Below are 26400 nucleotides of genomic sequence, written 5' to 3' on the forward strand. Positions count from 1 at the left end.
GTTATCGTAGCCTTGTCCATCCTTATTGGCTGTGCACCACTTATAAAAAAATTGTTCTTTTTCTCTTGCAAGTTCGACATGGGTCTATCCAATTTCTTTTCTACAGTTCCTAAACATTTTTAGATATGTCTCAGTTACCAAATTATAACCCTTTAAGTTACATTCCTTAATCAGATCATAATCACGACCCTTGCCATTAATTGGCCACGTCAAATTTTCAGCAATTTTGTTTTTCAAAATGAGGAAAATATTTATCTACTTTTTTCGTTGGGGGGGGGTTAGTAATCTAATATTTGTGGCAACATTAAACCTGAACATGTGTGTAAATTGGGGTGTGCTTTCCACCTGGTAGCTTTATTTCTTTTAATCTAAATTGAAATTTCCCTTATTCCATTTCTCTTTCTCTCTGTATTTCCTTCTCTTGTTTATTCATTTCCATTTGCCTTTCCCTATCTTTTCTTTTTCTTTCTTTCCTTATTCTGCAACTGCATTTGTCTCTCTTTTTCTCTATCTCCACTTGCATTTGGCTCTCTTTTTTCTCTTTCTCCAGTTGTATTTGTTTTTTCTTTCTCTTTCTGAAGTTGAATCTTTCTTAACTCAGTTTCCATCTTGAATTTTAATTTAAATTCTATTACTTTCATCTCAAAGATTGATAGAGAACTACTAATCAAACCCAAAGTACATTTATCCAAAAAATTCGTTTCCACCAAATATTGGACCAAAATATTTTTGTATGTCTTGTTAAGTTTGAAAAAGCCTTCGCCTCAGAAAGATCATATCTTCTGGCAAGCTGGAGTAATTCGACCTTTCTTATGGACTTTCCCTCAACTGGGTGGGATTAAAATTAAGTTCTCCACATTAGATGACATTGTGAAAGCTTTTTGGTTTCGCTATGGAGTTTTCAAATATGTGAAATAATACCTAAGAAGTAGCTAATTCCTAAAAGGTGAATTAAAATTTCAAAACAAAGTTCCAGAAATAGTTTTGACAAATTGGAATCCCTGAACGACTCCCAATTTCTGTTACGACTATATGGTCTTAAACTATGCAACAGAAAAGAGCGAAATCCAACAATCTTCGTAAAATTCGATAAATAATTTTATTTCCTAGAATAGAAAGTGAAAATGTTAAAAGAACTTACAGTATTGTAAACTCAATCCCAAATAGTCCTAAAATTTCTATCACAAGTCCAGATGTATGAAGTTCAAATTGAATTCCAGTGGTGTTCCAAATAATTCCAATATTGAATGTATTGATGTGTTTGTAGGCTCAATGTGCTAATCTGCCAGTAACCTGGGTTTTGTCAGTCGTTTGATGCATCACGATAATATAACTAATCTGTCAATGACCTGGATTGTGGCGATGTGCTAACAGTCTTTTGATGTATCACAAAAATATAATGAAAAAAAATGTTCTTGTCTGAACTCACTATAATTCCAAATTAATGATGTAGCCCAAGATTATTACTGAACACATTGTAATTCCAGTGAATAGTAATTTGAATATATAAATCCACCAAATTAAAAACCAAACACACCAATAAGACTGATTTTGCTTCATATGTTAAGGCACAAAAGACTAATTCTTTGGTAAACAAGAGCAAATAACCCCCTACTTGACCTAGGTCGCAATAACTATTTTCTGAAAATACTGTGAATTTAATATAAACTTTCCATTCTAGAAGTTTCTTATGTAAGGATCAAGACTCTATCTTTAATTCAAATTGAAGTAAACATGTTTACTACTAATAATGATCTGAATATTTAATCCACTATGACAGAGAAATATTAGCTATTTATTATGTTGTTTAGAAAGAAATGTCACTAATCAGGAACACCATTAACTTGATTTTGGACAAAGGTCAAGTACAAAATATAAATATAAATAACAGACAACACTGGAAGAAGCCAACAAACATTGCACATTAAATATACATAACAATTGATATCACTAGGGTTGTTAGGATTAAGTGGATGTTACCCTTGTTTTTAAAATGGAAAGCAGTGGAGGGCTAGGGATATTATAATAGAAAATATAAATTTTAACTTTAATATGGGGGTAGGTCAACGGATATTTGCGGAATGTAATTTTATTAATAAAGGTTTTGAATTCTATTTTACACAAGTTCTGTTACATATTACTTGGTGTGAATGGGCTGGTAGTTTTGTTTAATAAAGGAGTTATTGGAATTCTACAAATGGAGGTAGAGGTTTTAAATTTTTGTTTATAAAGGCGTTTTTAGGTACCTGGGTAGCAGATAACTGGATGCTGATATTAGATTACGGTACTTGAGCTGTAAAGATTATGTCGATGGTAGGTTTGTTATAAAAAAAAGAAGGGTTGGGTACGGTGGGGATGTTATAGAATGGGGTAGAGATTTTAACTTTATTAAGGGGAACATAGGTCGATAAGGGGAGATTGAGAAGACAGTTTTATTAACATGAGATTTAAATTCCATTTTATATAAGTTCTTTTACATCATACATTGTGTCATTGGGATGGTATTTTTGTTCAAAGTAGGAAGACAGAAGCAGGTAGGATCATTATACAAGGGGGTAGAGATTCTAAAAGTATAATGGTTGATACTAAGGGGTCCAAGAGAAGGTACTTTTTAATGACGAGGGTTTGAAATGCATTTTGTTAAAAAATTTAAAATAACTTTTATTTATATATACAAGTTCTTATAAATCTTTTAGGAACATTTTAAATCGATGCTCTCTCTCTCTCTCTCAATATTAGTATGTCTGTAATGATTATGTAAATCAGAGTCACGTTTTAAAAAAGGAGGGATTTAAGTTTCTAAAGGGGACCATGGGGGTATTTGGTGGAAGATATTTTTGTTGGAATGGGTTTTGAATTCTACTTTATTCGTTTTATTTTACATCCTACCTTATATGAATGGGCTGGTAGTTATGTTTAAAATAGGAGAGATGGGAATATGTTTCATGGGTTTTGATATTTTAACTTTATTTTTTAGGTGGATAATAACATACGTGGATATTATATATCTGGTGTTGATAGTAAATAACTAGCTGGTGTTATTTTAGATTATTTTCATTGATAAGGGTTCTGAATGTTATTTTCGATACATATTTGGATACAAGATCTTTTATAGCCTACTCTGTGTGACTCGGATCTTAGCTTTGTTTAAAATATTAGAGTAGGGACATTATATATGGGACTATTCTCTCTCTCTCTCTCTCTCTCTCTATATATATATATATATGTATGTACAACATACCTATTCCTCATGAGAAACCTATGACGTTATACGGCATTCGTTAGAGAGCAGACCGCTGGATAAGCAACGCTGTTTCGAACTGGCAGTTTGTTCACATTTTAGAGTCCCATTGACTACAGTTTCGTAAACGTTTATAAACAATATCAAATATAATTACTTATGTCAGAAATTTAGTTCGTATTTATTACATTGGCTAGTCTACAATTTTGGCATTAACATGGTTGCAATTATTTTTATTATAAAAAATGGTTACGCTACATCAGGCCTACGAAATCAGAGGGAGATTAAATCATGGCGGCCAATAACGAGGTAATTATTACATAAAGAGTCGACCAATTGCGATTATTTTGAAATTAATTTGATATTGCATCCAAACATTGCCATAGCATACACGATATTTATTTAACAAATTTGACCGACAATTTTATTTTTTCCGTTCCTCCAAAAAAAGACGAAGAAAGACAGTGTCATTGTAACTAATAATTTAGACATAATGATCAATATAGGTCAAAAGTGATATCTTTCGTAAACGTTGTGCCGTTTGTTTTAATGGCTAGAGTGGTATAGTGCATGAGGCTTGTGGTATGCAATAAATCTGTGTGTTTGATGTTTGTTAAATAGGGAAAATTTGTATTCTTGTGTGTCGTAATACGTAATTTCCAAAGAAAAAAATCCTAGAGATCAAACACGCATTACCGTAGCACCACTGGAATTCATTCGGAATATTTTATACTTTTCGACTTGTGATATAACATTTAGGACTAGTGGTATTTAATTCACAATACGGTAAGTTACTTTTAAATTTTTACTTTTTATTATAGGGATGCAAATTAGTTGTTGAATTTTACAAAATTTATTGGTATTTTCTCTTTTCTGTTACTTTGTTTAAGACGACAGAGTCGTAACAGTAATCTCCCATATATATTTCCTTCCGCCTGCGCTTGCGCTTAGAGTAGTAACACGTGTACTTGACAGGAACAAGGAAAAAACTGCTAAAATAGTTATTCCCTCATTCTTGTCAAGAACTTTAGTCCTTAATATATGATATCTGCCGAAACTGAATATATTCTCTCATGTATCTCATATATCTCATATGATAAAACATGCATTATGTTTTACACATTAAAGCTTGCGAATGGTTTATAAAAATAAAAAAATATACCAATTATACCTTCATTAACTACCCAACTATGACTGAATTTCTTCCAATCACATTATTTGTAGACTGTATAATTTTCTAATTTTTACCGATATGTCATTTCTTTCTTAAATGTTTCCAAGCTTGGTAATGTATTGCAAAAATGTAATTTAAATATGTTGCTATTTTTTTAAAAGTAAAATCAAATTTAAAATTTCATCATATTTGTTTTGTTTATGTATTCGTAATATCTGATGTTGTAACGTTAAAAGGTGTATTAATGTATCTTTCGTCTTGAACAATGTATCCAAACTATTTTAAATTTTAGCGCAATCACAGATCAAATAAATAAAGTAATTCGTCTGTTTCTCTAAAAAAAAAATACATAACTAGTCCAATTCTCAACCTGTGTAAAGAACATTGACTGGTAGAATCATATGGAAAGTTTTCTGTTTAAGTTAAATATCTTTAGTACACTTATGTACCAATAAATACTTGTCTTGTAAGTCATAGCGCCCATGTAAGTTAAGATTATGTTCCCATATACCTTGTGCCTTATTTGGATAAAAATCTATAAATACTTTGAAAATCTTTCTTTTGTTGAGTGGGCAATCGTAACAGAACTGGTATTGTTGGTCTATAGTTCTGAGCACGAATTCATTTCCATAAAACGTACTGCTAATATATTAAAAACAAGCTTAATTTCTGCATTAGGTTGGCATGCAGAGCAAACATGCTTCCATTTATCAGAGTGAGAATTTATTTTTTCCAGCATTGAAAAAAAGGTGTTTCGAGGCATTTGTTTTAGCATCGTCTTGTTAATTAGGGGAACCCTCTGGTCTGTACTTAATCAAATAGCCTTGCACGAAGAGCCCATATGCTATTTTGTCAGTAAGATATTAAATACAGGATATCAAAATAGAACTAGATATCGTGCTGTCAACTATTGTATATAGACTGAAGTTTATGAAATACATAATGGTACAAAATTAATTCAGTTTCCTGAACAATAGGCACATCTCAAAACATTTAGTACTCTTTCTTATTTACCTATAAGTGTACTGGTTCTCTGGCTGTACAATAATTGTGGTCCGATGCCACTATGTAAGATAATATTTGAAACTCGCAAATATTCTTTGATAGCACCTAACATACCCTCATGTTATAAAATGTTTATTCCATATTGATAAATTGTTGTAATAAAATTAAAACTAATAAAATGAATATTCGTTAAGTAGATAGAGCTTCAATGTATCTAACATAGCTCTCTGTGACATTTCATTAGAATGAAAAATAAAAGAGGCACCACCTGCATGTTGGGATAGAAGATATCATGGATTGATATTCACATCTACAAAGATATCACGGATTGATACATCTACAAAGATATCATGGGTTGATTCTCACATCTATCATATGAAACATGCACAGTGTTCCAGAAAGAAAAGTTTTTTTTTAGTGGCGTTAGACTTTAAATGTTACCCCATTTTTTCCAATTTTTTAATAAGGATTTCTCGATAAATCTAAGAAATTGGTTTGATCAGTGTATATTTGCTGGGACAATAACGCTATTGGCACTTTTTGATATGATAGCAATAATGTGTATAACATAAAGTTTTGTTATAAAATTGTATTGTACATTACATCATTTGTAAGTCACAAAGCTTAAAACTACATCAAAGGATTGCCAATAAGTAAATCCTTAGACGAAGATGATAAATATTGCCAAAACTTCAACAGCTTTTAGTTAAGAAGGTAACTGGGCAATAGCTCTATTTATTATGAAAAAGTGTGAGCAAGACTAGTTGTAATCAGAAAATTATGTGACAGACGCAGAGAGGCAAGGAAGAAAATACTAACGGATAAGAGAAGTAGAAAATATCCCCGCGTAATAAGGTATAAAAACCATCCCTTCCAGTATCAGTAATCCCTTTGCTGCTCCAAGGGAACATAACAATCACTTTTACAAATATCCTAGTGATATGGAACCATCCCTTGCAGTGACACGTACACGGACACTCCTAAAACTCTTAAGCCTACGACGCTTTATATACTTCCACCACGCGAATAAGCACTTCTAGCGTTGATTGCACTCATTTATATACAACCCGGAGTTGTCAAAAGGAAAGTATATAAAGAAGTTGTAAATGTACCTATATTTGTTCCAAAGTGGTGACTTGTCCTAGCACGTTATTAACAATATTGCACTGATATGTATCCAATTCCCGGTTAATAAAAAACGAAACAAGATAACACATTACCTATATAAGATTCGTCCAACTGTCATAAGAGGAATGAAAGAAACATTCAGCCCGCCGACAAATGGGGCATTTTAAATCTCTTGAAATACATTGGTAAACAACGGTACAAAAGGAGCGTAAGTAGTTTCAATTCGTACTTCTCCATAGAATTCTACCCAAAAATTCTCTTTTGCACAAAATGAGATTCAGACAAGACAAAAGAAACCGAATGATCACTTTTCATTTATTCTGTCATTGCGCTCTATATTAGTATTTTTTGTGACACATGGAATATCTTTAGTTTAGGCCGATATCGTTCACAAACTAATGTACTTGACAAAGAAATAACTGTTGTAGTGGTGATATTGAAACCGCTTGGTTTCAGTGTTCTAGGAATCTTACTGGAAACGCCGCCTTAGACATTGAAACCAAGCGGTTTAAACCAAGAAGACTAGAAAAAGACAACCATGCACAAATAAAATTATCTTTTGCAGCCGACACATTTTCTTTTAAATAATTCTTTAAATTTGCTTAATAGCCAATGACTACTATAAAAATGAAATATCCTGGATATAGTTTGCGCTTGCATAAATTTACATAAAATAACAGATATCGTTATGGCTCGTCATTTTCTAGGTCAATTCAAGCATTTTCCAGTATTAGCAGCAAGCTGAAATAAACCAGTTAATAGACTTTAAAGGTTCAATTCCTGTAGAAACAGCCATGTAAAGTTTCGCAAACATAAATGTTTTCCTGTTTTATTTGTTTGTCTTGTATATGTTTTGTATTTGCCTTTGAAAAAGACTCATTAAAGAGCTCAGGCTAGCTAGATATTATTTTTGCACTGTTCGTTGTCAGTTTATTGCATTTATCTTAATCAATCCCTGACACACGTGATCCCTTGCTGGATCCAGTGCAATTGAAAGGATTGTTATTCGCCATATGATTTGCATTCTTTATATATATGTGTGTGTGTATATATATATATATATATATATATATATATATATATATATATATATATATATATATATACACACACACACACACACACATATATATATGCATGTACATATATATAGTTACTACTCTTTGGTCTTAAACTGTGTAACAGAAAAGGCCGAAAAGCAACAAAAAAAGAATTGTAAAATTCAGCAAATAATTGAGTTCCTTAGAACACAAAGTGAAAATGTAAAAGGAACTTAGAGTATTTTGAATTAAATCCGAGAATATCCTAAAAGTTATATCACAAGTCAAAATCTATGAAGTTCCAAATGAATTCCAATGGTATTCCAAATAAATTCCGATATTGAATTGGTTCATGTGCATGTAGTCTCGAAGGTGCTAATGTGCTATTGGTCTGGAGTGTGTTGATGTACTATCTGCCTTTTGATGTATCACGATAATATAATCCCTAATGTCCATGTCTGAATTCACTATAATTCGAAATTAATGTTCCAGTCCAAGCATATTATTGAACACTTTTTAATTCCAGGAAATAATAATTTGAATAAATTAATCCACCCAAATAAAAAATTGAACACAACAATAAAACTGATTTTGCTTCAGATGTTAAGGCATGAATGAGTAATTCTCAGGTAAAAAAATATTATATACCCTCTACTTGACTGGTTAACAATTACCATTTTCTGGAAATAATTTGTGAGTCTAATGGAAACTTTCATTCTAGAAGTTTCTAAGGTTAGAATCAAGACTATAAATATGTTTACCATTAAAATAATGATCTGAATATTTAATCCACACTCATATAAGAATATTATCTATGTATTATGTTGTTTACAAAATAAATGTTACTGGTCAGGTACTCTACGAACTTAATTTTGGACAAGGTCAAGTACAAAACACAATGTATTTAACACATAATCATTAAGAAAAGCTAACAACTAGTACGAATTAAATATAAATAACACATATGTATAAACAATATTTCCTTTTCTGTTCTATTCTCACTCTCTTTCCTTCTCCTTTTTTTTAATTAGAATGCTTACCGCATTTAACAGGTTCTTGTACATTCGTGCACGTTTCATGAAGTATGATACATAGAAAGCTCACAGTACTATATCCGTATAATCCGTTACTTTTAAATATGTTCATATCGTATGTATTAGCTTACAAGCCCAGTCCAACTGCAAACAACATAGATGATAATCCGCCATCGCATGAGAGAGAGAGAGAGAGTAGAGAATACTGCCCTTAAACTCTAATCTCTTTTTTAACAACTAGTGCATGAAAATTAATGGTCGCATTTGCAAAATTCTTTTTTCCTCAATCGAACGTATAGGTTTATCGGTCCGTATAAAGGCATTTTCTCTGCAATTGTTTCGCACTAGGTTATTCACATTCACGGCTAGCTGTTTATACAGAGAAAATTATATTAAACTATTCAATTGCTATTTTCTCGCTCGTTAATGATGTTACAAAAATATTCCATTAATATTCTGCCGAAGTCATATTTTACCAATTCCTGCATTGATATCAAATACATTTAACCAAGCTGTAGTACCCCTGACATCTGTTGTAATAATAATTTATTCCCTTCGTATTATCTGCTGGCTTGTACATTTCCCACTTCTGGTTAAATATTCTTTCAGTTTAATTTCTTAAATGTATTTCCCGGTCTCTCATTTATAATCATTTTATTTAAAAATATTGTCATGAATTATTGTAAATCTCCAGTAGGGTCTGCGTACCCATATAATTTTTCTTGCTGACTGACATAACTGTACTTGAGTATAATTCCACGTGAACTTATCAGTATCTATCTATTTCAAAATAAATTTCATAGTCTTTAATATTCTGTTCACTTGGATGATCTTGTGTACACTTTACCTACATCTAGACATTGTTTTCCTTCTCTTTAAGTGTTCCACCTCTAAGTTATTTCAATCTTTTGGCACCTGTGACATTATTTGATTTGAAGTTAATTTATACTGAAAGCATTTTTCTATTTTGTTGGTTGGTGTGGAAGATCAATCTAAAGATGAATTTGGAGATTTTAGGAATCTCTTTGCAAATATATAAAATGGAGTTGACATCGTCCCTGCGCTGGTTTTTGAAATTCTAAATCGGACACTCCTCGTCGTCCGCTATTTTGTTTCGAGAAGGATATAATTTCTGGCTCCATCCTATATAATGGGGTCAAACAGTTTGTATTATTTTGCAACCAGATTCATACATATGATTGTAGCTGTTAGACATGCAATAATTGTAACAGGTTTTGAGTCACAACCCTTAAGTCAATCTCTCGAGGAATGGGTTAGATGGGTAGGGTTATATGCAATAAAAGTAGGGAGATTTACAATATGAAGCTATATAAGCAACCAAATTTAAATTGTTGCTCAACAAATTCTGTTCTTTTGAAGTTTTTATTTTTAGAGATATTTGAGTGGCATGCTTACCAACGTATTCTATTGATGCAAATGAGCATTGTTTTAAAATAAATAAAATATTCAGTGTACTCACCAATCCCAATCAGGAAGGCTGACATTAATATTGAAAACAGTCAGAAAGACACTTTAAACATGTATGTGAGGTTTGTTTTGAGAATAAAAATCATTTCTAAAATTGAAATTGTTATTAAATCTGAACGGTGATACGGCCTTACCCACTTAAGCTGATTCGTAAAAAGTCGCTGAAAATTTAATGTAGACTCATCCCATGAGCCAGATTTCAAACGTGGCAATAAAGGGCTTATTTCGGGGAGAGCCTTTCAATTTTTTCAAAGCCTATTACATTTTTATGAGTTTTTTTTTAAATTTTTTTGACATGTAAGTATGCTTACCTAAATTTAATTTACATTTTATTATAAGAAATATATGGTTTACAACTTTTTGTGCAACCTTTCTGGAAAATATTAGTTTTCAAAGTTTCTTGATTAATCAATATTTTGGACAACGTGTGTGTCCAGTTAAGTTGGTAAACGTGTGTACATCGTTTCATGGAAAAAAACGAAAGTTACTGAAGTAATGGCAATTTGACTTGGTATATGTCATCGGTTGAAAACTATTAAGTCGTCTGATCATGCTGGCAGACGTTCGAGAAAACTTCATTATACTTGTTCAAGTCAATTTGTAATTTTCAGATATATCAAATTGGTCAGCATTAGTTATGACTATGCAAAGTATGACTACCTGTGGCACAAGGAAAATATATTATGGTTCATTAATGGATGATCCAGGCCTAAAAAATGTTGAGTTAAAACAATCTTGATTAATAGGATGTTACGATGATAGTTCGTTTTAATAATTTGGAATTATACTCTACTGCACAATTTGTCATTTAACTGGTACATAATAACTAGAGCAAGAAAATATCCATTTTTCTTTTCCTTCGGTATTGGTTCGTAACAGAATATTTCGTTTTCCTATTGTTCCAGACAATCGATCTTAAAAATGTCGTGCTGAAGCTAGACCCTCCATCTCGTCCTGGGAAGAATGGCATTAATCATGGAGAGGTTTGTATCTGTGATCATAGAAATGTGACAAAATAATAAATATTTTTGTTTATTTCAAACGTGAGTTGATTTCATTAATAATGATGAAAACCAAAAACCAAAACCAAAACAAAAATAACAAAACAAAAGACCCTCCAAAATAAGAACAAAGAAAAACACTACTTTTCTGATTAATTTTTTTTAATGTTAAAGGTCGATGATTAATACAACCCCATTCCACAATGGCAATGTGGTCTAACAAAGCTGTCTGATATCTAACTTTATACTCTGAATTTGACCAGCTTAGTGGAGTACGTGCTATAGATATATCCAAGGTCTTATTAGCGTGATCCACACCTTGGTTAACTAGTCATGGCGAGATCGGTTGCTATATGACTTGGGATAAATTGATACAATCAATTGCTTTTTCAAGGATCACCAAACCAGAGCAAATATTGGACTTTCTTAAAAAATGCGGTATGACCCTACCTTTTAAGGATTTGACCATTTTATCTTTATGTTATAGTTTACGCAATTTTTTAAAGAATCTTAAAATATTAACCTTTTGCATTTTATCTTGTAGGAGAATATGGTTACGTTTTTTTGGAAAGGATTGCTATCCTAAAGATATGAAAGATGTTACCAATTTTATACTTTGCATTTAAGAATTTATATTGAAATTTGGACTCTATAGCCGGGATTGTGCTGATGTGTCATTAAACTTTATACGTATATACGTATATGCTTACCTGTCTTCATTTTCAGGCTAATCTGTACTTTGGAAATACAGAGCCGATTGGTGAGAGAAGCAGGGACATCAGGCTGGGGAATACACTCCCATTTTCCAGTGTGGCAGGTAACACAAACAATCCACCCTCCAGAAGTCGTTACTACATTGGATAAGATTTCCATTCTATCTTGAAATGCACTTGAATAAGGAACGAAGTTATATGAAGAAACATTTTTAAATTTTATATCGGACTTTGACATTTTATTTTTCGGTGAAAAATGATCAATCCTAGTGATAAATATGACATAGATAGATTTGTGAGTGATGACATATATATTGATAGATCACAAAAAGAACATGGAGAGATATAATCGGGAGATTTCGTTTTATGAAAAATATTACTGCATTTGTTCTACATAGATATTACCAAAAATCCGACTGTATCTATTTAATGATATTGATGACTTGGAATTATTGGAAAATTTGGTAAGGCATTTCACTGTAAGAATTAGAAATTGTAATGATAACCTTGAACTGGACAAGTATCTTAATACTGCTATTTGTACTGTTTTGCATCTTCTTCATAGAATAAACAAAGATCGAGTGCTAAAAACTGTGGTAAAGGCTACTCACTGTATATAATGTCATATATTAGTTTTGACAAATGGGCCGTTAGGCTCAGATGATCGAATTGGCGAAAACATCTTCTAGTGTAGTGAATGATATGTTTTATCATATCAAGACAGTGGCGTAGCAGTCGCCATAGCAGCCTACACAATCGCGAATATGTGGAGGGGAGGAGGCATGACCTATGGACGCAGAAAATTCCCATCAAACAACTTTTATTTGATGGTGCCATCTGTGTCCGGGTGGGTGCATATTTCTATGTTTCGCCATCATATCGAGATTTCAATGAATTTAAAAACAAAGACGCTAAAATTAAGAGACGGTAACACTTCTATACTGGGATTTCTTACTAACAGCGATAACATATTAAATGAGAAACTACAATGGGATGTCAATGATTCATGTTTGTATGACAGATTTGAAGTAGTGCGTCACCTAAATCCCGTATCTGCTATACATAATACAGGGACACACAAATGATATAGTTGACATTTTTTGTAATAACTTTTTGGAATGTACACGTCCGATGTTTGGAAAGAAGGTATTTATATAGTCCCATCAACACAAGCCAAAAAGTGATGTTTGGTTTGATTAAAGTTATTAGAGTACATGAACTGAGTTTAATATACTACAACTATTGCATGAAGCAGAATTACTAATGAGACACTATGTACACACACTAATTACTGCACAGTATTGACTCACATTTCGCTGATTTTAAAACACTTCAAAGTTTGGTCAGAATAAGATTATATACAATTTAATTTTATCCCTCTGTTTACCAAAAGTGAACTGAATTTCATGACCGAATTTGATTCCTTTGAAAGTAATAGACCTTATCATTATTAATTAATAATGCAATGTTTTCCGATACTACTTAGATCTGTAGATATGCGCTCTCTTTATAATTAGTAAAATAATTTGCGTTCGTCTGAAATAACTTTCTGTAAATTTGAACCTAGCGCAATTAGCAAATAGCACACTAAGGCACATTACCAAGTCATGCTGTTTAGTCTATGCTTAAGAAGCGTTAAAATGTTTCAGAGAAATAGTAAGCGTCTAAATGAATGAGTGTGATGTCTGATACTTTAACACTGAATGAAACCACAACATTCTGCCTCCTTTGAAGAAGGAATGGTTAGTCATAGTTGGGATTAACATGATTTCGGTACTTCAGTATCAGTTAGCGACATACCTTTGAATCTAGTTTATGCAGCATACGATGATGCCTGAATGACCAAGATGATTTCAGAAACCCAGTAGCCACACAACGTTTGTTTTGTTTAGACCAAACCCTCTTAAGTGATAGCTTTTTACAAAGGATTAAATAAAAGTCAGTAGTGTTTATCTCTGTTTTGCGATGCACTTGATAATAGCTGTGTTGTTTAAGGACAATCTGCACTCGCAGGCAGGTACGACTCTGCCGTCGTGATTGAATTAAGGTTATTAGTGCTTATTTATTAAATTTTTGTGTGATGCTGTTGTTCACAGCAGTGTTTCAATGTTTATTCTGTCTAACGTCTAACCAGCCATAACGGTCTTTGGTCGCATTCTGCAGGATGCCACTCACAACAGTGGAGATAAATAAATAAATAAATAAATAAATATATATATATATATATATATATATATATATATATATATATATATATATATATATATATATATATATATATATATATATATATATAATTAATACATGCATGACAATTGTGGTCGTGAATAATAGGTAACTCAAGACAGGTTTTACTGTATTGTTAAATATACCAGTAACAAACTATACCATTGGTAAAATTTCTTCGTCTCAACGTAATCAGATGTGTTTATTTTTATATGGTATTACAATAAAACAGGAATTTGCATTATGCATAAGCCTCTATTCACAGTAGATAGATACAGCTATTTATTAATACCGGTTTGTAAAATAGGTTGGTAACAAGTCTGCATTGATAAATTTCATATTATTCATCTGAGACTTTGAAGAGACTATTTCATTTAAAGTAAAGTCTGCAAAACAGGCCGTGAAGTGGTACATAAAATCTCAAAATGCTAAAGCATTACTTCTTTCAATAATATCTTAACCACTTGTGATGCTGGGACAAACTTAATAGAACAACTAGAAGAGGTGAATATCTTGGAAATTTGTTATGAAGATATCTAACAACCACTGAAATCTGATCATCAGTTCACAAAATGTATATAAATTTCAAATTGTGGTCCTATATTATCAAGCTTTAATGCTTTGATACATCAGACAGTACTTAAATTAAGGTGAAGAGATAGTGAGATGGATGAAAAATACCTCTTATGTCGTTAAACTGTAGATCTAACAGTACGTTTCGATGGAAGTTGAGGAATTCCCCTAAGTTAATGAATTCCTCAAAGATAAAACAATATTTTTTTTCTCTCAAAAGAATTGCAAATTATTTCATTTTCTGGGCAATGGTTTCTTCAAAATTCCTTAATTTGTTAAAGAACTTTGTTCGAAGTTTCTGAATCTTCTCCTTCATTGGCAAGTTCTTTTGTACTTGTAATTGTTCACTTTTGAAACAGCTATTAAATGTTAATTTGATTTTTGTTTGATAGGAGAGCTCTAAATGATTTAAGGAACAGTGTTTTTCTCCAGGATTATGTGACAGTGAAGGAATCCCTCTCTGATATTTTTAATAGAGGGAAATTTTCACTTTTTGAAAACAAGGTTATAATAAGAGATCAACATACCACTTATTCGTTGCCGACCTTATAGTCAACAATAGTTGTGTTTCTCTGATAAGTTGGTCCAAAAAAAGAGATGTTTCCCTATAGAAATATGTCACTATCGTCTTCCCTAATGGTAAATATAAACCGTATTAGCAAAGAAGAACATGAACAACAAATGATATTTTAAAAGACATGATGCCAATTCGTAAACGTATGTAACCTTTTTTAACAGAGCCGGAATTGATGAGTGGTTTACTTGTATTAATTATTAAGGTAAACACATTGCATCAGTTCTCAAACAGAGTCCATGTCCAAAAATGCTTTAATTTGACGCTTAATCTAACAAAGTAATCATTCAAAGTATCAGTAAAGTTCTTTGATACGATTTGCATGTCCTGGAAAAAGCACATTCACACGCAATCACAATGATAAGAAAACATGATTAATCACTGCCACATTCTTACGTGATCATACCAGCTTTTAAGGAACCACCATATCTCAGTAGAGCGTTGGATTCTCTATCTAAGGGATGGAGGTTCGATATCTGCCGATGCCATCCCAATTAGCTGACTCAATATACCCTTTGGAAAGGCATTTCCTTTGCTTGATACAGCCAATAATGTGTTAAAAGTGCATTTAAAACCAGCAAAACAAGCACACCAGTTTGAACTGGTTTCATGTCATGCATGTTTGTCAAATGACATTCAAATATTTGAATTTCACATACTACTTGAGGAAAGGATTTGAGTTCCACATAACGGCTACTTGTAGTTATCTGGTCTAAACGCTTCAATTAAATAAGTGTAAAGAGTTTGAAAGCTTTGAAGAATGCATCACTGCAAAATTTTGACTTTCAAACTATGAAGTTTGTGTCTCTAACAGCTGATCATGTAAGAATTAAAACAAATTGATAGAGCTGCGATGAAAAAATGAATAAAGCTGTATTGTTGATATGTATGAATGGTTTAAGTTAGTTTACTGCATGTAAATATTTGCAGAATTGGTAAACGAGCAAATATGCTTGGTTCCTGAAAGCATATATGTATTCTAACATTGCTATGGTAACAATAATTCATTAATCCCTGTGTTTGCATTTCACAGGCAGTTTTGTCTACTCCTAAGTGAAAACATGAACTTACCTTGGGATGGCAATAAAGAACCTTTGTTTATTTATACATTTTTTCTTGACAATTTACAACTTACCATCTGAAAGTTAATCATTTTCCCTACGCCATCTCCATGCAAGAAAGACTTGAATTTCGGACCTAATATATATGTGCATGTAGCCATGTAATCAGATGCAATATCATGTCATTAATATGCATGTTTCTCGATTATAACTGTATTCATCCAAGATCTTGATGGTTTAATCCTATTTCAAAAGTATTTTTTTATATAAAATAAAACAGATCCTAAAAGCAGTCTCAAGAGTGGTAAAATTCTCAATCACATGCAGGATTACCTCATTAATACGCGTGGATCTCACTCATCAATCTCAGAAATGATCCTGATCATATAGACTCTATATTATATTCCAAGACTGATACAAATGGGATCAGAAATTGTAACAGAGTGAACCAGACTAGCATTGATAAACATATCAACATTGGCGCTATTGGCCTGTATCATTAAACTAATACTTACCTGTTTCACTAACGTCACGTACAGGGCTTATTGTGGCGTCCTTGCTAACAGTAATGTTCCTCTTCCTGGCCTGCATTTGCAGGATCTGTTTGGTTGATCTATGTAAAGAATTACAAACGTGATATTTATCAAAATTTAAACAATAATAAATAAATAAATAAAATACATAGAATAAGCAACACCGACATAATAAAAACTGTCCCACCTTATTCCTTGATTTATCAAATCCAGTGAGGTATATTAAATGTATATTACATTCATCTATTTTTCAAATTCAAATCTTAATACCAAAACACATCTACATATTAAGTTGCATGATGACGCTTGCAAGAAATGGCGCGTTGGAAAATGATTATAATATCACGATTAATAAGGCTTGGACATAAAGGTCCAACTTTAAATATTCAAATATGTCTAAAAGAAATAGTACGTCTTTGAATTTATTCTAATATTTTGATCATATGTTAGTCAATGAAAACTGAAGTAGTTCTTATTCTTAGATTTTGCGCATAGGCAGATAAGGGCCTATTTAGATTCTTCATTTCTGTTGATGAATATATGTTCTGCTAGAAAATTGTAGGTACAGTAGATAATTCTTTCAATTTGATAAATAACGATTCCATCTAAAACCATCCAAAGGCTTAAGTTTCTTCTGCGGCCCAGATATAGCCTCTTGAAGTGAAATTGGTCGAAAAAGACAACAACGGACCTTTGTTGTTGTATCATTCAATGCTAATTTTGCAGTTTTGATTATGGTGGTTCTAGAACCTCTGCAAACCTTAAACAATATGGAGTTAATTGCTGGGTAGGAGGTAAAACCAATTTTAGTAATATACTACCCATGTGTCATTTTCTGCTTGCTTACCTGTCACATCGTCCATGCTCATAATTTCAACCCACTATCAGATGGAGCGTCTAGAATTCATCAGTGGGGAGAGAGGTTGATGGCCTCATGAAACTGAGCACCGTATGGTAGAAGTGTTCATACCATAATCTGGCAGAAGGTTGTGCAACGTTTAGAGCTATTACTATAGGGCCCACAGAGAAAATGCCTTTGCTCTTCTGCATCCAAAACCAAAACAAAAGGAAATGAAAGTTGTGTGTGACCACCAAATCGTTGCTCCCCTAACATTCTTCAATGAAGAGTCATTAAGATGGTTCCAGGAAGTAGTAGTAGTCATAACTTCATTTTTTTAATTAATGAAAGGACACACTCACTGTGAGACTGATAAGCTCACCTGATACCAAGGTTAATCAACCTGGAAATGGTGGACAAAATATCGGATGAGCCTTATTAAGTAGGAAGATATACTTCCTAACTTTTCTTGCTTCTTTGGAAGTGGCAAATAGAACCATAAGGTTCTAGCTGGGCAGAAAAAGCCTATCATGATCATCCCCAGCACTGATACAACTGAGACTGGAATCTAAAGAGGAACTAGATCGGCTGAAAGGAACTGATTCGTTGCCAGCATATCTGGTTTGCAAAGGAGAGAAACAAGATATTCCATATCGGCATCAGTGAGCGAAGTAACGGTCTCGGTAGCTCAGACTACTTGTGGCAGTCATGCAATGATTGCCATTATAAAGAAGCAGTCATTTTGAAGAGAGAAAGTGTCCTACATAACAAAACTGTTCGGGAAATTGTGAGTGGGCTGAATATGACTTTAAGTCATAAGGTTTAATTTTAGTTTTGTTAAGTTTCAGGCTAATTCAGGATTTAAGAAGATTTTTGAAGCAGTTAAACAACCAGTGTGTACAGTCCTTTTTGCATTCTGTGGCTTTTCACCATGAACTATAAGTGAACTTTTCCTGTTGTTCTTGAGAGGAGGAAATAAGTCAATTACTTATGAGCAAAATAGGAAACGCACAAGGATATAGTCATGTGATAGTTTTGTTCACTCACTAAGAAAAATTATGCTTTTCCCTTTCTGTGCAAACTAAATGTAACATTATAGCATTTGATGCACAGAACTGTCATTAAACTTTCAAGTTCCTGATTATGCCTCTTCATATGAATAGGTTTATTGTGATGAATCAAGTACATGTACTGTGGTAACCCTGTTGAATGTCTCCTCCTAGTGGTCACCTTTTTATGGTTAGAATTTGCGTTTAAAAGAAATGCTCACAGAGCAAAAAATGTCACATTTGCCCCTTACAAGCGGCACATTTCTTATAGAATCAAACTTTCAACAATACAAAACGGTTAGATTTCTGATTATCCTTACTTTCACGTGATTCTCTAATGTCGCGTTCTGTCACTTAGATAACTGCTGGCTATTATTACTGCCGATAATTGTCACGATTGCAGTAACTATAACAGGTAAGCTGTAAAGTATTGATGAGCACAGGCTAACACGAGAAAGCTGTGATAGCCTCTTTTGCTTTTCTCATCTTTAGAGTTTCTTCACATTGATAATTAGTGCGATTATCAAGATTAAAAATGTTAACACCGTATCTTTCAGCATTAATCTGCATGACGTAAAATGGTATTATTGCTTTATTGCCTTCTCTGAAATAGATAAAACAAAGGTAAACTCAGCATGGTACCAGACTGTAACTATTGAATTACGTGACAAGACCACTTCCTTCATAGGTACAGGGCATTTTGTTTAAATGCATTACAACACAGCTGGTATTTCGATAAAGACATATTGCAGAATTATGAAAGAGTATGATTCTAAGTTGCCATTTAGGTACAGTAGAACAAAAGCAAAGAATTAAAAGAATCCGGAACAGAACACAGGTAAAATAAGGAAGACAATAACTAGCGCAAATGTTGAGAAATTGAGATAAAAAGAAGATGGACGAAAGTCTAGAGGTGAAAGTGGGAAACAAGTGGTAAGGAGATTGACGTTTTAACTAAAAGAGTAAGAGGATAAGAAGCAATGGAAAATCAATCCAAAAAGCTGGATACAACCCCTGAAATAAAGGTGAACGACAATCGTTTGGAATATAGTGTTGACTGAACATGAAGCTAGTAGGCACTAATAGGCAGTAAGTAGGCAAGAGAAGGCAGTAAGTGGGTAATACAAGAAGGCAGTGAGCAGGTACGAGAAGGCAGTAAGTGGGTAAGACAAGAAGGTAGCAAGTTGGCCAGAGAAGGTAGTAAGTAGGTAAGACAATAAAGCAGTAAGTTGACAAGAGAAGGCAGTGAGTAGACAAGAGAAGACAGTAAGTTGGCAAGAGAAGGCTGTAATTACGCAAGACGCAAGAGAAGGCAGTAGGTGGGTAAGACAAAAAGTCAATAAGTTGACAAGTGAAGAAAGTAAATTGGCAAGAGAAGGCTGTAATTACTCAAGAAAAGGAAGAAAGTGGGAAGGACAAGAAGAGAGTAAGTTGGCAAGCGAAGGCAGTAAGTAGAAAAAAGGTTGTAAGTGGTTAAGAAAAGATTGCGGTGGTAGGCAAGAGAAGGCAGTATTTAATTGGGTAAGACAAGAAGACAGCACGTTGACAAGCAAAGGCTTTAGGTAGGAAAGAGAAGGCTGTAAGTGGGTAAGAAAAGACGGCAGTAGGTAGGCAAGAGAAGGCAGTAAATGGGTAAGGTAAAAAGTCAGTAAGTAGGTACGAAAAGACATTAAGTGAGTAAATAAGAATACAGTAATTACGCAAGACAACGCAGTAAGTGGGTAAGACAAGAAGTCAGTAAGCTGGCAAGAGAAGGCAGTAAGTGGGTAAGACAAGAAGAGAGTAAGTTGGCACGCGAAGACAGTAAGTAGGAAAAAGAAGGCAGTAAGTGCGTAAGAAAAGAAGGCAGTAAGTAGGCAAGAAAAGGCAGTAATTGATTGGGTAAGACAAGAAGATAGTACGTTGGCAAACAGAGGTAGTAAGTAGGCCAGAGAAAGCCATGAGTGGGTGAAAAAGGAAGGCAGTAGGTAGGCAAAAGAAGGCAGTAAATGGGTAAAGCATGAAGGCAGTAAGTAGGCAAGAGAAGGCAGTAAGTGGGTAAATAAGAAGACATTAGGTAGGCAAGAGAAGGCAGTAAGACGGCAAGACAAGGCGGTACGTAGGCATGAGATGTCAGTAAATAGACAAATTAAGGCAGTAAGTGGTTAAACAAGAAAGCAGTAGGTAGGCAAGAAAAGGCAGCAAGTGGGTAAGTGAAGAAGGTAGTACGTTGGCCAAAGGAGGCAGTAAATGAATAAGACAAGAAGGCAGTAAGTTGACAAGTGAAGGCAGTAAGTAGGAAAGAGAAGGCAGTAAGTGGGTAAGACAAGAAGGCAGTACATAAGCAAAGAGAAAGAGGCATTATGTAGGCAAGAGAAGACAGTATGTAGGTGAGACAAGTAGGCAGTAAATATGCAATGTAAAGCAATAAGTTGGCTAGAAAAGGCACTAAGTTGGCACGATAAAGCAGTCAGTGAGTAAGACAAGAGGGCAGAAAGTTGGCTAGAGAACGAAGTAAGTGGGTAAGAAAAGAAGACAGTAAATAGGCAAGAGAAGTCAGGAAGATGGCAAGAGAAGGCGGTACGTAGGCAAGAGAAGGCAGTACATGGTAAGACAAGTAGGCAGAAATTAGGCAAGGGAAGTCATTATGTAGGGAAGAGGAGGCTGTAAGTAGGCAAGAGAAGACAGTAAGTGGGTCAGACAAGAAGCACCAAGTAGACAAGAGAAGGCATTAAGGGCGTAAGGACAGAAGGAAGTAAACAGGCAAGAGAAGGTATTAAGTTGGCAAAAGAAGGCAATAAGTAGGCAAGAGAAGGCAGTAAGTGGGTATGGCAAGAAGGCAGTAAGTTGGCAAGAGAAGGTAGTAAGTGGCTACGACAAGAAGATAGTATGATTGCAGGATAAAGCAGTAAGTGCTTAAAAAAGAAGGTAGCAAGTCGGCCAAAGGAGGCAGTAAGTGAGTTAGACAAGAAGACAGTAAGTTGGCAAGCGAAGGCAGTAAGTAGGAAAGAGAAGGCAGTAAGTGGGTATGTAAGAAAGCAGTAAGTAGGCACGAGAAGGTTGTAAGTGGTTAAGACAATAAGTCAGTAAGTTGACAAGAAAAGGCAGTACGTAGGAAAGAGAAGGCAGCAAATGGGTAAGACATGAAGGCTGTAAGATGACAAGAGAAGGCAGTAAGTGGGTCAGATAAGAAGGTAGTAAATGGTCAAAGAGAAAAAGGCAATAGTAAGAAAATAGTAAGTTGACAAGGGAAGACAGTAAGTGGGTAAGTGGGTAAGAAAAGTTGGCCAACGGAGGCACTAAGTGGATAAGACAAAAAGGCAGTACGTTGGCAAGAGAAGTTAATAAGTGGGTAAGGCAAGAAAACAGTAAGTAGGAAATACAAGGCAGTAAGTGGGTAAGAAAAGAAGGCAGTAAGTAAGCAAGAGAAGGCAGAAAGTGGATAAGTCAAGACGTTAGTAAGTAGGTAAAGAGAACGAGGCATTATGTAGGAAAGAGAAGGCAGAAAGTAGGATAAAAGCAGAATCAAATTGGCAAGAGTAAACAGTATGTAGGAAAGTGGGGTTAGTAAGTAAGCATGAGTAGGCAGTACGAGAGCCAGAACTGGCAGTAAGTAAACAAAGCTAGGTAATATATGGGCAGCAAAGGTGGTAAAGTGAGGCAAGGCTAGTTACAATTAAAAGCACTGACTAATCAAACTAAGCGAAAATAAGCAAAAAGCTATAAAGCAATGCACAGCAAAATGAGGAAAAATCTAACACTTAAAAACACTTATCACCTTATCACAAAGAGTACTAATTTATTTATAACAGCGGCAGTTCTATGGGGTTGAAAGTGTGACAGCCTGGAAGACGATTTAAAATTCGGACTGGATGAACAAGAGCTGTATGAAATTGATGACAGTTATTATTATGCACAAATTTCGGAAACAAATGTAATAGTAACAAGAATGTCTAGGTGGTTGACACGAGTAGGCAGTAAGTAGACCACAGTAGACAGGTAGTCATTAAGTATATAAGAGAAGGTCAGTAGGTATACAAGAATAGGCGGTAAGGAGACTAGAGAAAGGCATCAGGTAGACGAGAGTAGGTAGTAAGTAGGCAAATGCAGACATCAAGTAGACATCATGCAGGGACATTTGTTACATCATCCTTATTTCACAGTTTCATTTCATTGAATGAAGCAGTGTCCACAATGGGAACAACAAACTAATGATATCTACAATTTAAACAAACCATGTCTTAGTTAACCACAAGGACTGTTAGGTAACACCGGAGAATGGAGATAAAGCATTCGGGAATTCAGCGAAAGTGATACATTTCCTGGAAACGCAGAAATCTTTTCGTAAGGCTGTTGCCAGATTGAGGAAGACGCTAACGGTTAAAGAAGCTTATCACCTCATCACAAAGAAAGTTGATTTATTTATACCAAAGTTAGCCGATAGGTTTAAAGTTACGAATTCAAGATTCACAGCCTGGACGACTCAAAATACAAACTGGATGAACAATATATATATATGAAACGGACGACAATTAAGCAAGTTACGATATACAAATCTGGCTATGAATATTTGTGCAAACTGTTGAAATAGCAACAACATCCTAGTTTCAACAAATGTCGACTAGACAAAATAAATCAAAGCAGCTTGCCAAGCATACACAAGTCCGATACAAAATAGAAAGTGCCATTAAACCGACCATCAAAATATAATCCATTATCTGTGATCCGGGCAATTGCATCAAAGCAATTGGTTCATATCTGAATCAGGAATGAAAACTAATCGGAAAGGGATGCTATGAATGTCACGATGGCAGACGAAGATACACAGCTCAGAACATATGACACTATGGGATATAAACATGATCGTTACAATAATGGACTTAATGTTTTAACCTTCATTCTAAAGGAATATTACGATATCATTGATAAGTTATAAGACCAGGTAAATTATTTCGAACAGAATTAAATGAATATACAAGTAGTGGTTCGAATTTAAACAGAAAATATAGCGATGTGACTAAAGATTTCAACACAGGAGAGGAATAGGAGGACATTTAAACCAGTTAACGTTTTGAGCAACTTTGTAGGAAAATATTCCTTTGCGAAGTTTCTTGATTGATTCATATTGCGGGCCAAGTGTATGTTGAATTAAGTTGATTAGCGTATCTACATCTTATGATGGAAGCTGGAAACGAGCTCCAACAATAATTCCAATTTGACCAGGTATGGTCATCGGTTGAAAAGTGTCATCAAGCTGTCACAGTCATGCACACTAACTTAAAAATATTCAAGAGAGACTGTGCAATGTCTCACATATATCCGGACTGGTCAGCTGTTTCTTTTAATTATGACTATGTAATGAAGGATGTATTCTGGTGTCAGGAGAAAAATAGCTTTTGATTTGTCAACTGACGACCCAAACTAAAACAATGGCCTTGAGTTAAAAAATTCTTTAGTCACGGAATATGATAATAGTTGTTTGATAATTTTGACGAAAATATGTTATTGCAATTATATTCTGCGGCTGGATTTGTCTCTCTACCTGCTAACTGGAGAGTAACAACTAGATATGAAAACATATTTTTGTTTCCCTTAGGAATTCCAGCAAGTATGTAATAATATTTTGTTTTCACGTTGTTTCATGCGATGGTTCCTGAACTGATGAATATGTTTTTCCTAATATACCGTATAGGCGTCACATGGGACGGTGAACGTAGATTCTCCAGCTCATCCTGGGAAGATCAGTTCATTCCATGACAGTCATAGAAAGGTTTGTATCTGTGCTCCTAGATATGTGGGAAAATAAAACACACACACACACACACACACACACACACACTACTTCTGTTCGCTGACAAAGGTGTATATAAAGTAGAAAATAAAAGCGGAATCTTCTTAACACGATGTGTTGGACGACAAAATTAGTCAGTGGGGCTCAAACGCATATAAAATGGACGTAGATGGAACCAGTTATATTTTTTTCTTAGGTGATTTATTCTTCGACTTCTTCTCGGTATAGTAGTAGTAGTAGCTATAAGATGTATGGCATATTTATCAACTAATTGTTTATGTATACGTTTTATATTTCATGCGACACCTTTACTTGGTAAGAAAGTCGCATGCTGTTTGAGACCAGAACATTATTCTCTAAATATGACCAGAGTAGTGGTATCTACACAAGGTTTTCGAAGCGCTACCCACGCCCTTGAAACTAGATATGGCAGGATGGGTTGCTGGACCTGGCAGGGAAGGAATGGGAATATTTTTGGAGATGATATATTTAGATAAACGCTGAGCGTCTTGCCTGATGCATCCCTCTCTCTCTCTCTCTCCAATTTGTGTGACGATGTTAGACCATCCGGGGTATTTTGATTTTAAAATTTGACGTCACAAGTACAACACCAACACCATATACCAGAGAAAATGCAAACTAGATGACATTTCAGTATCACTCTGGGTGGAAGAGAACATTGAGAAATAAATTCATGAGATGAGATGTTAACAAATGTATTGTTCGTATTTTTTAATGTCTTTTCTTATGCACACTTTTCTCTTTATTATAGATTTCCACTGGACTAAAATGGATTGATCAAGATGTTTTCAAGTATTAAATTATTCAGAAGACATTGTTGTATTGTTGTGTGTTTTTCTATCCGAAGTGATTTCAAACTAATTTTATTTTTTTGAAAATGTTTATTGCGGAAACTGCAGTCCCTGGATACTGAATGAGGATGCGTGATAATATAGAGTGAAATTATTATATGTTGAGGAAGATAACCACACAGGTCAGATAATATTTTTAATTCGTTCCCTGCCAGACAGGGAAGCCAGGTCCGCAGGTTACGACAACAAGCGCCTTGGCTGCATGCACCAACCCATGTACACCGCTAAACCATGGACACATCCCAAAGTAGGATGAAACTTTGTCACTGGTATCAGCATTCTCATGTAGCAAACACACCAGTTTGACGACCCAACAATTAACTGGATTCCTATGAGAAAAATCAAAGCGTGCATAAATTGATATCGACATGTACAAATATACATCAGACAGAACTAAAAGTGCTGTGTCTGGATCTTAAATGAAAATGCGTGATATTATAGAGCGAAACTATTATATATTGAGATCGAATATCATCATTTAGTTTAGGGAATATTTTTATTCGTTCCCTACATAGACTCGACACCAGATCATCATGTTACAATAGCAATCGTCTTGCCTGCGTGCAAAATATGTTAAGTTCTTTGTCTTTCATATTTCATCTTCCAGTAAATTATACTTATCCTTGTATGGAATGGTTTATCATCTTAAAGATTTGAAAGAATTTACTTAGTTTTGCCTTCGCATTCAGACCATAATTAATTAAATTCCTCTATATCGACGGGATTGTGCAATTCTGTCATTTACCCTTACATAGATTTATGGCTACCTACTTGACTTTCGTGGATTTGAAGAACCCGAGCCACTGAACTTTTGAGGAACAGGACCAATTGTAGAAAGAATTTATTTCCAATTTCCCAGGCTGGGAAAAAAAAACACAACCAGTTTCCATGTTGACGGGTAAGACAGTCTCCATTTTCCTCGCTGACTGGCCTCATTTTCAGGAATATGGATTTGAAGAACATAGACCGTTTGAAATTTGGAAGAACAGAACCCATTGTTGAGTGGTCTTATTGCCATGCTCACGAAGGCTATGAAATACAGTCGCATATTTAGATGATGAAAGTATGAAAGCACAAGTA

The 26400-nt window shown here is 34.2% G+C and overlaps 1 long non-coding RNA gene across 2 annotated transcripts; it reads left to right on the forward strand.

Moving 5' to 3' along the window:
• The first annotated feature begins 3530 nt into the window (after positions 1 to 3530).
• Positions 3531 to 26400, forward strand: LOC149782127 (uncharacterized). 2 transcript variants are annotated; one of them, XR_016414232.1, is made up of 5 exons: positions 3531 to 3550; positions 11016 to 11093; positions 11838 to 11928; positions 24350 to 24427; positions 25221 to 26400. It is a non-coding gene; the product is annotated as an uncharacterized LOC149782127 (long non-coding RNA). The 2 variants fall into 2 exon arrangements; XR_016414233.1 differs by lacking the exon at positions 3531 to 3550 and adding an exon at positions 6562 to 6756.

The sequence above is a fragment of the Sinohyriopsis cumingii genome, chromosome 15, assembly GCF_028554795.1.
Source record: "Sinohyriopsis cumingii isolate HCF-2022 chromosome 15, ASM2855479v2, whole genome shotgun sequence".
NCBI classification, from domain to species: Eukaryota; Metazoa; Mollusca; class Bivalvia; order Unionida; family Unionidae; genus Sinohyriopsis; species Sinohyriopsis cumingii.